Source organism: Balaenoptera musculus, chromosome 7 (genome assembly GCF_009873245.2).
Source record: "Balaenoptera musculus isolate JJ_BM4_2016_0621 chromosome 7, mBalMus1.pri.v3, whole genome shotgun sequence".
Lineage (NCBI taxonomy): Eukaryota > Metazoa > Chordata > Mammalia > Artiodactyla > Balaenopteridae > Balaenoptera > Balaenoptera musculus.
This window is the reverse complement of record NC_045791.1, coordinates 22,378,846-22,387,878: the sequence shown is the minus strand read 5'-3', so window position 1 is coordinate 22,387,878 and position 9,033 is coordinate 22,378,846. Positions and strand designations below refer to the sequence as shown.

At 39.1% G+C, this 9,033-nt stretch overlaps 1 pseudogene; it reads right to left on the bottom strand.

The window, feature by feature from the left end:
- Positions 1-7,820: 7,820 nt before the first annotated feature.
- LOC118898186 lies at positions 7,821-8,604 on the bottom strand (annotated as a pseudogene).
- Between the last annotated feature and the right edge of the window lie 429 nt (positions 8,605-9,033).

Below are 9,033 nucleotides of genomic sequence, written 5' to 3'. Positions count from 1 at the left end.
TATCATCTTCCACTTGGCACAGAGATATATCCTCAGAAGTAAAGATTGCAATTGGTTCAGGGGATGTAGCAGTGGGGAGTCAAGGCAAGACACAGATGAGCCAGAGGCTACTTTATAACACAGAGAGAAGGATAAGATATTTCTGTGAGCTTGACTCCTATCTGAGAAGTTTTTTCCCCAGTATCTGGAGATTGTGCTAAATGAGTATCACCTGGGTCTTTTTATCTTCCTTCGCTACTAAATCTATTTCTCACCCTTCTCATTCGAAAATGAAAGTCCTGAGGGCCTGTCATGATAACAGATGTTTCATTCCTTTACATTTTAAAATTAACATGGCACTTGAGTCATAGCCTCTGAGGGCTTTGGGGAAGAAACATGAAAACAATGAAACTGGATGAAAGTTTTTAAAAAAAAAAAAAAACAAATTTGTTTAGTGCTGTAAAAACCCAACAGTTAGCACCCCCAGCCAGACTGTGTCTGAGAAAAGTAAAAAAAATAGTGTTTTGTGGGAGAAAATGGCCGCTCTCCATAGTCTTATATCCATAAAATAATCATAATAATTTGGTAAAAAGAGCAACTGAACTGAGTGTCAGAAGACACTAAGTGAAAGATAAAGAAATTTTCTAAGTGAAATCTGCTTATGTCTGAGATGAGTCTTATTTGTCCATCACCATGTCTCCTGAAGTGTAGGCACGGAGGCTAACGTTTTTGAAATTCCCTAAGAAAAATAAAGGCACGGTGCTTGGGAAATGGTATATTGTATAGCCCCCAACTCGGAGAGTCATGATTCCTGATAGCATACTAAAGGCACTGAGAATACCTGGAATAGAGAGAGACCTGACTGATTTGTTTAACTCAGTGTTGTTTCCAAAACATTTTTGACAATCTGATATTTTTATTTAGTAGCGATTGATTGATTGATTGATTGCCAGGCCACGTCAGTTGTTTCCACAGGGTGTTCCAAGAGTCCCCATGATTTGTGGCAGTGTCTGGGGACCGGGTGGAGAGGTGAAGAATCTGAAGCAAGCCCAGGCCAAAAGGCTGCTTTAATCTGTCTTTCAAGTTAGGTCTCTGGGTAGTGTTTTATTTAGAATTAAAGGAAAGTTTCAAAAAATAAGTCGAACAGACCAGACCAAGCATTGCATTCCCTCCCTTTCTCGCCTTTATGGAAAACTGCTCCTTCCTCTTCCTGGCCTTTAAGATACAGCTCAAATGTAACCTACTTGGAGAAGCCTTCCTTAGTTCTCTCAGGATCAATTCTCTGTGTTCTCAGAGCTCTTTATTACTGTTCCTGAAATAGCTCTTGTCACATAATAAGTTGTATGGCTCTGTCTCCCCCAATAGGAAAAAAACATCCTTTCTTTATCTTGCTATCCCCAGAGCCTAGCACCGTCTTGGGTACATAGTAGGTGCTCAATAAATATTTGCATGAAGAATGCATGACTCTTCCAATACATAAAGTTGAGAGGATTTCCCTTAAATCTAACATACTGCCTTACATGTTCTGAAAGTGAAGCTCCGTCACTATTTTTCAGCTTACTGCCTTAGTCTGCTCAGGCTGCTATAAGAAAATACCATAGACTGGGTGACGTAAACAACAGACATTTGTTTCTCACAAATCTGGAAGCTAGAAAGTCCAAGATCAAGGAGCCTGCCAAGTCTGTTCCCAATGGGGGTTCTTTTTCTGTCTTGCAGACAGCTGCCTTCTCCCTGTGTCCTCTCATGGCAGAGAGAGGGAGTGAGCTCTTGTCTCTCTTCCTCTTCTTTTAAGAATACTAATCCCATCTTGAGGGTCCCACCCTCATGACCTCATCTAAATCTAACCACCTCCCTAAAGCCCCATCTCCAGATACCATCACATTAGGGATTAGGGCTTCAACACTGAATGAGGGTGTGGAGGGACAAAAACATTCAGTCCATAACATTATGATTGTTTGCATGGAGAATAAATGAGTCATTCAATAATAAAGTTTAGAGTATTTTCCCCAAATCTAGCACACTTCCTTACACTTTCTGAAACTGAAGCTCAGTTACTATTTTTTGGCTTACTCCTGCAGTCTCTCAAGATATCCCTGCAATTTATTCATGTCACCCTGGCATTTCACTATCAGGAAGAGCTGGTGTCACCAGCAAATTTGGAGATGTCACTGTGCACTCCATCTCCCAGATCACATCTAAAAATGTTCTCCGAGACCAATCCTTAAAGGATTTCTCAGTTTGCACTTCCTCTATCTAGATCTGCTTATTCTTTTTCATTTTTTCATGGATGGAAACTCAGTCCACAGGGATACGTGATGACATTATTTTCAAATCTGACTTAATTTTTAAAAACGACTGTTGGAGCTGGTCAAAGGCTTTTAAAATTTTTATTTATTTTTTTGGCTGCGTTGGGCCTTAGCTGCAGCGTGCAGGCTTAGTGGTTGCAGCACGCAGGCCCTAGAGCTCACGGGCTTCAGTAGTTGCAGTGAGCAGACTCAGTAGTTGTGTCTTGCAGGCTCTAGGGCGCAGGCTTAGTAGTTGTGGCGCATGGGCTTAGTGGCTCTGTGGCATGTGGGATCTTCCTGGACCAGGGATTGAACCCGTGTCCCCTGCATTGGCAGGCAGATTCTTAACCACTGTGCCACCAGGGAAGTCCCTCAAAGTCTTTTTGAAGGTCAAGTAATTTGCATTCTTTCTGCTCCAAAACATGGAGAGTACTAGAGGAATTTAGAACTTGAATGTTTTGTATTCACCTAGTGCTTCTGTGTAGAGTCACAAACACCAGGGTACTTTGGGAGGCAATGAAGTGATGAGTAATCTCATGAGTAATCTCTGGAGGTGTTATCTGACTGTTTGATCACATGCCAGACTAACCGTTCTCCACTTGAATATGTGTTGAAAATGATAATGTAAAATTGTGTATAGTTCTTTGGAAGCATGCAGGATCTTAGTTCCCCTACCAGAGATTGAACTCATGCTCCCTGCAGTGGAAGTACAGAGTCTTAACCACTGGACCACCAGGGAAACCCCTCTTTGGATACTTTCTAATAACTACTTTAATCTCTTGGTTTAATAATAACTTTCAATTACAATTTTCCTGTGCAACCTAAGGTATCAACTAGAATTCTAATTTATTATATTTTTCAACTATCTCCAAACACACACACACTCAAAGCATATAATGATAATTTGATCTTTAGTCATCATATTTGTTTTCTATTAAGAAAAAAATTAACCCTGTTTCACATTCATCTCACCAGAATTTATACCTGTAATTTGATTTTTAAAATATCTGTACAAAGCAATTTTATTATTCAAGTAACTTTTGACTGGTATAGATTGTCAAATATCAAACTACAGAATGAGGGTTTTTTTAAAATAATTTATTTATTTATTTATTTATTTATTTTGGCTGCGTTGGGTCTTTGTTGCTGCCCGTGGGCTTTCTCTAGTTGCAGTGAGCGGGGGCTACTCTTCGTTGCAGTGCGTGAACTTCTCATTATGGTGGCTTCTCGTTGCGGAGACGGGCTCTAGGCGTGCGGGCTTCAGTAGTTGTGGCATACAGGCTCAGTAGGTGTGGCTCACGGGCTTAGTTGCTCTGTGGCATGTGGGATCTTCCCGGACCAGGGCTCAAACCCTTGTCCCTGGCATTGGCAGGCAGATTCTTAACCACTGCGCCACCAGGGAAGTCCCCAGAATGAGTTTGATAATACCTCTCATCTGGAACCATAGACTATAGTTTCCTGCCTAAGATTTTTGATATTTTTTAAATTGCTATTATACAATGAGTAAAGATTCCAGACTTTTCAAAACTTAATAATTCTCAAATTGCATTGATTGTCTCTGGGGTATCTTTCTTTTTTCATTTATCTTTTTTTTTTTAATTTTATTTTTTATACAGCAGGTTCTTATCAGTTGTCTATTTTATATATATTAATGTATATATAATGTCAATCCCAATCTCCCAGTTCATCCCACCACCACCCCACCCCCTGCTTTCCCCCCTTGGTGTCCATATGTTTGTTCTTTACATCTGTGTCTCTATTTCTGCCTTGCAAAAACTGGTTCATCTGTACCATTTTTCTAGATTCCACATATATGCGTTAATATATTTGTTTTTCTCTTTCTGACTTACTTCACTCTGTATGACAGTCTCTAGGTCCATCCACATCTCTACAAATGACCAAATTTCGTTCCGTTTTTTTTTTCATTCTTTTGTTTACTGCAAGTGATAGCGGACAGAGTCACAGGCCTGCTTTTTTTTTTTTTTTTAATCAGTCATCTATTTTATACACATCAATGTATACATGTCAATCCCAATCGCCCATTTCAGCACACCACCATCCCCACCCCACCGCGATTTTCCCCCCTTGGTGTCCATACGTTTGTTCTCTACATCTGTGTCTCAACTTCTGCCCTGCAAACCGGTTCATCTGTACCATTTTTCTAGGTTCCACATACATGCGTTAATATACGATATTTGTTTTTCTCTTTCTGACTTACTTCACTCTCTATGACAGTCTCTAGATCCATCCACGTCTCAACAAATGACTCAATTTCGTTCCTTTTTATGGCTGAGTAATATTCCATTGTATGTATACGTACCACATCTTCCTTATCCATTCGTCTGTCGATGGGCATTTAGGTTGCTTCCATGACCTGGCTATTGTAAATAGTGTTGCAGTGAACATTGGGGTGCATGTGTCTTTTTGAATTATGGTTTTCTCTGGGTATATGCCCAGTAGTGGGATTGCTGGGTCATATGGTAATTCTATTTTTAGTTTTTTAAGGAACCTCCATACTGTTCTCCATAGTCGTTCATTTATCTTTTATTTCAGTTATTTATTCTAGTGTTCACTATTGTTGACTTACTGGTGAAATTGAATTTACTTTTGATAACCTCAATTTAAATTTACTTTTTCCCCTCTCTCTATAACAAGTTCATTGTTTATTTGGGGAAACGTACATAATATTGCATGCATATCTATTTCTCCTTACATGTTTTCGAAACTACCGTGACGACAAGTTACTGGTAAAATTTTAATACGCTTTTCAGGGACACAGTTTGCTAACTTCAAGAGAAAACATTTCAAATAATTTTCAGGAGTATCAATTTAAATTCTTTTTGCACTGTCAACTCGATTGATTCAATAGTTCCATATTTTGAGAACCTCAGTCTGTGTCTGCACAATTTCTACTTCCCTATAAAAATTAGCACACTATACACATCACACTGGAGTCTCTATTACAGAAATATTTCTAGGGGAAGTTTTAAAAACTCCTGTCCCTAGTGCACTTATTCCAGAAAATGTCAATATAAAATTCTTGAGCAATGACAAAATGTAAACACACCTCAGAGTTTTTTGATAGAAGATTTGGTTATGTATACATATTCATTTCATACTCTGTAATAATTCACAAATGTCTGACTTTCATAATACAAAACTAGAGATAATGCAGAACCACCTTTACAATAATCATAAGCTCTGAGCTTTTCCAAAACGAAACCATGTGGATCATCTTGATTTCTCATGAATTTGAGTTTCATATCTGAAAAAAGATTGCATGGGGAATGTGTAATTTATAAATTGCAAGACCTCCTAATTAAACTGTTTCAGCCTTGATTATAGTCCTTACTCTACAGATAACTGTAGAAATGTGGATAAGTCCTTTAACTTTCCTGCCCTCAATTTCCCTATCTAGAACAGTAATCTTTGCGTATTGGGGTACGTGAAAACTTTCCAAGAGTCATGTGAATGTGGATGGTTTTAAGCAAAGCAATGTCTCATCCTCAGTTTCCATATGCATCTGTTCCTAAGGTTAACAGGCCCAGGAAGGTGACTGCTTTCAAAGCATCATGCAAGTTCTCTTTCCATCTTCCCTCTCACATTGCTGTTTTCCAGTTTTTCTGAGAGAAGAATCAGATTTCACCAATCCCCAATCTTGGTATGCTGCATTGCCCTGAAAGTAGAAAACCTCCCGAGGAACCAAATTTCAATATGAAATCCCAGTTTTAGGAAAGCAAACCCAGAGGGAGGTTTCCCATCTCCCATCCTTCCTCATTTAAAATATTTCCTTCAGAGGCAACATAGCTTTAGAAATATTAGTCCATGTTGGTATATTTTGAAGTCAGGTATATGTAGAGTGGGAGAGAGGGAAGGGTTTGGGGAATGATGATACTTTTCTTTTAACAACCTTACCTTTTCCTCACCTAACTATTGTCAAGTAATGCATCACACCTGAAGGTGGATCTCAGGAGAACAAAGCACAGATGCTCAGATAAAGGTACTAAGGGCAGCAGCACCTTGTTTCATCCAAGCAAGACTCCATGGCTCATTCATCATCTATCTATCTATCTATCTATCTATCTATCTATCTATCTATCTATCTATCTTTAGAATTCAAGATTTAGAAATAGCATAATAAAAAACATCAATCTGCTATGAAATGAGAAATGAGTCCTCTATACATTTTTAGCATTCTTAATAATGAGAATGGCTTGGTGAACAATTTCCCCCCATGTATCAGTCTATGACTTCATTTGGCATCATTTCAAAGAGAAGAGGTACAAAGTTTGTTTACCTACACTAGATCAACATTACATCTTTGAATAAAAGGAACAATGTCAAAGTAAATGATTGATATTTTCCAGGACAGATATTCAGTCTTGGAGGAGAAATATGTTAGTTTTCCCAAAATAATCATTGGACATTACAAATACATGTTTGTATTTTATCTTGGGATGAGTGTCCTGCCTTCTCTCACTCATCATCCACTTTTCTGCTCATGTATTCATCCCCACCTTGCAGTTATTTGGTTTATATTAAATTAATGGGGTCATATTATGGATTCCATGCTAAATAATGCATTTAACAATTGTCATTAATACATTATCAATAAGCGTGTGCTTACTAGTGGCCCAGTCACATTCTTTTCTTTTTTAAATTGAAGTATAGTTAATTTACAATGTTGTGCTAATTTCTGCTGTACAGCAAAGTGATTCAGTTATACATGTATATACATTTTAAAAATATTCTTTTCCATTATGGTTTATCTCGGGATATTGAATATAGTTCCTTGTGCTACACAGTAAAACCTTGTTGTTTATCCATTCTATATGTAATAGATTGCATCTGCTAACCCCAAACTCCCAGGCCATCCCTCCCCCACCTCCCTCCCCCTTGGCAACCACAAGTCTGTCCTCTGTGTGAGTCTATTTCTGTTTCGTAGATAGGTTCATTTGTGTCATACTTTAGATTCCACATATAAGTAATATCATATGGTATTTGTCTTTCTCTTTCTGACTTACTTCACTTAGTATGATCATCTCTCGTTCCATCCACGTTGCTGCAAATGGCATTATATCATTCTTTTTTATGGCTGAGTAGTATTCCATTGTATATATGTACCACATCTTCTTTATCCATTCAACTGTAAATGGACATTTAGGTTGTTTCCATATTTCGGCTGTTGTCAATAGTGCTGCTATGAATATAGGGTTGCATGTATCTTTTCTAATTATAGTTTTGTCTGGACATATGCCCAGGAGTGGGATTGCTGGATCATATGGTAATTCTGTTTTTAGTTTTTTGAGGAACTGTTTTCCATAGTGGCTGCACCAACTTACATTCCCACAAAGAGTGTAGGAGGGCTCCTTTTTCTCCACACCCTCTCCAGCATTTGTTATTTGTAGACTTTTTAATGATGGCCATTCTGACCAGTGTGAGGTGATACATCATTGTCGTTTTGATTTGCATTTCTCTAATAATTAGCAATGTTGAGCATCTTTTCATGTGCCTGTTGGCCATCTGTGTGTCTTCTTTTTTTTTTTTTTAGAGAAGTAAAATACTGTATTTTATTGTACACAGACTACATTCAAACAAACCACCCACTCTGAAAACAGCAGGTTCTGGCTTTTCCCAGAGACTCCAGAAGAACATAAATTGAAGCCTCTGGGAGACAGTGCCTTCCCCAAAAGGAAGTGTGAGAGATTTTGTGTGTGTGTGTGTGTGTGTGTGTGTGTATGTGTGTGCTGTAACCTTTTGATTCCATTGGGTTTGGCTAGCCTCATCTGTAGCCGCACACCTCTCCTTGCCTTAAACCCTGGCTCCAGCTTCTCTGGTCCAGGAGGAAGTCTCAACCTGGGGCAGGTGTAAACCAGTCACTCAACCTCCATCTTATTCTTCTGCAAAGAATCGACAAAGGCTTGCCACTCTGCTGGGTAAAAACGCTTATAGACGTTGATCTTATTCCGAATCTGTTTTGGGGTATCTTGATAGTAATTCTTCTCATCCCGGGCCATAGCGTTATAGTCCTCCCCATGGTTCTCCACCATGTAGCAAACATAGTCAATGAGATCCCGAGATAGCGTATTTCCTTTCTTTTCTGGAAGGCTGGCTTCTGCCTCCAGGTCATTGAGCACATAGGGCTTCCGCATGAGCTCCTTAGGCCTCTCCTCCATGTCCACTTCCAGGGCCTTTACCTTTCTCTTCAGAAGGGGCACTGCCCTGTTGGGGTCCATAGCCAAACCCATATCGGCCAGGTTCTGCCGCACCGATTTGGTCTGGTCCCAGGCATGTCGGATGTGGGAGCATTCAATCCGCGGCGCTGCCTTCCGTCGAGCATTCCGGTTCAGACGCTTCCGGTTAACATTATAACCGAACTTCTGTCTCCGAGTCTTCCCCTTGGCTTTAGGCCTGTGTGTCTTCTTTAGAGAAATGTCTCTTTAGGTCTTCTGTGCATTTTTTGATTGGGTTGGTTTTTGTTTTTTTTTTTAATTGAGTTGTATGAGCTGTTTGTATATTTTGGAAATTAAGCCCTTGCTGGTCACATCAGTTGCAAATATTTTCTCCCATTCTGTAGGTTGTCTTTTTATTTTGTTTATGGTTTCCTTTGCTGTGCAAAAGCATGTAAGTTTGATTAGGTCCCATGTATTTATTTTTGTTTTTATTTCTTTTGCCTTGGGAGACTGACCTAAGAAAACATTGGTATGATTTATGTCAGAGAATGTTTTGCCTATGATCTCTTCAAGGAGTTTTAAGGTGTCATGTCTTA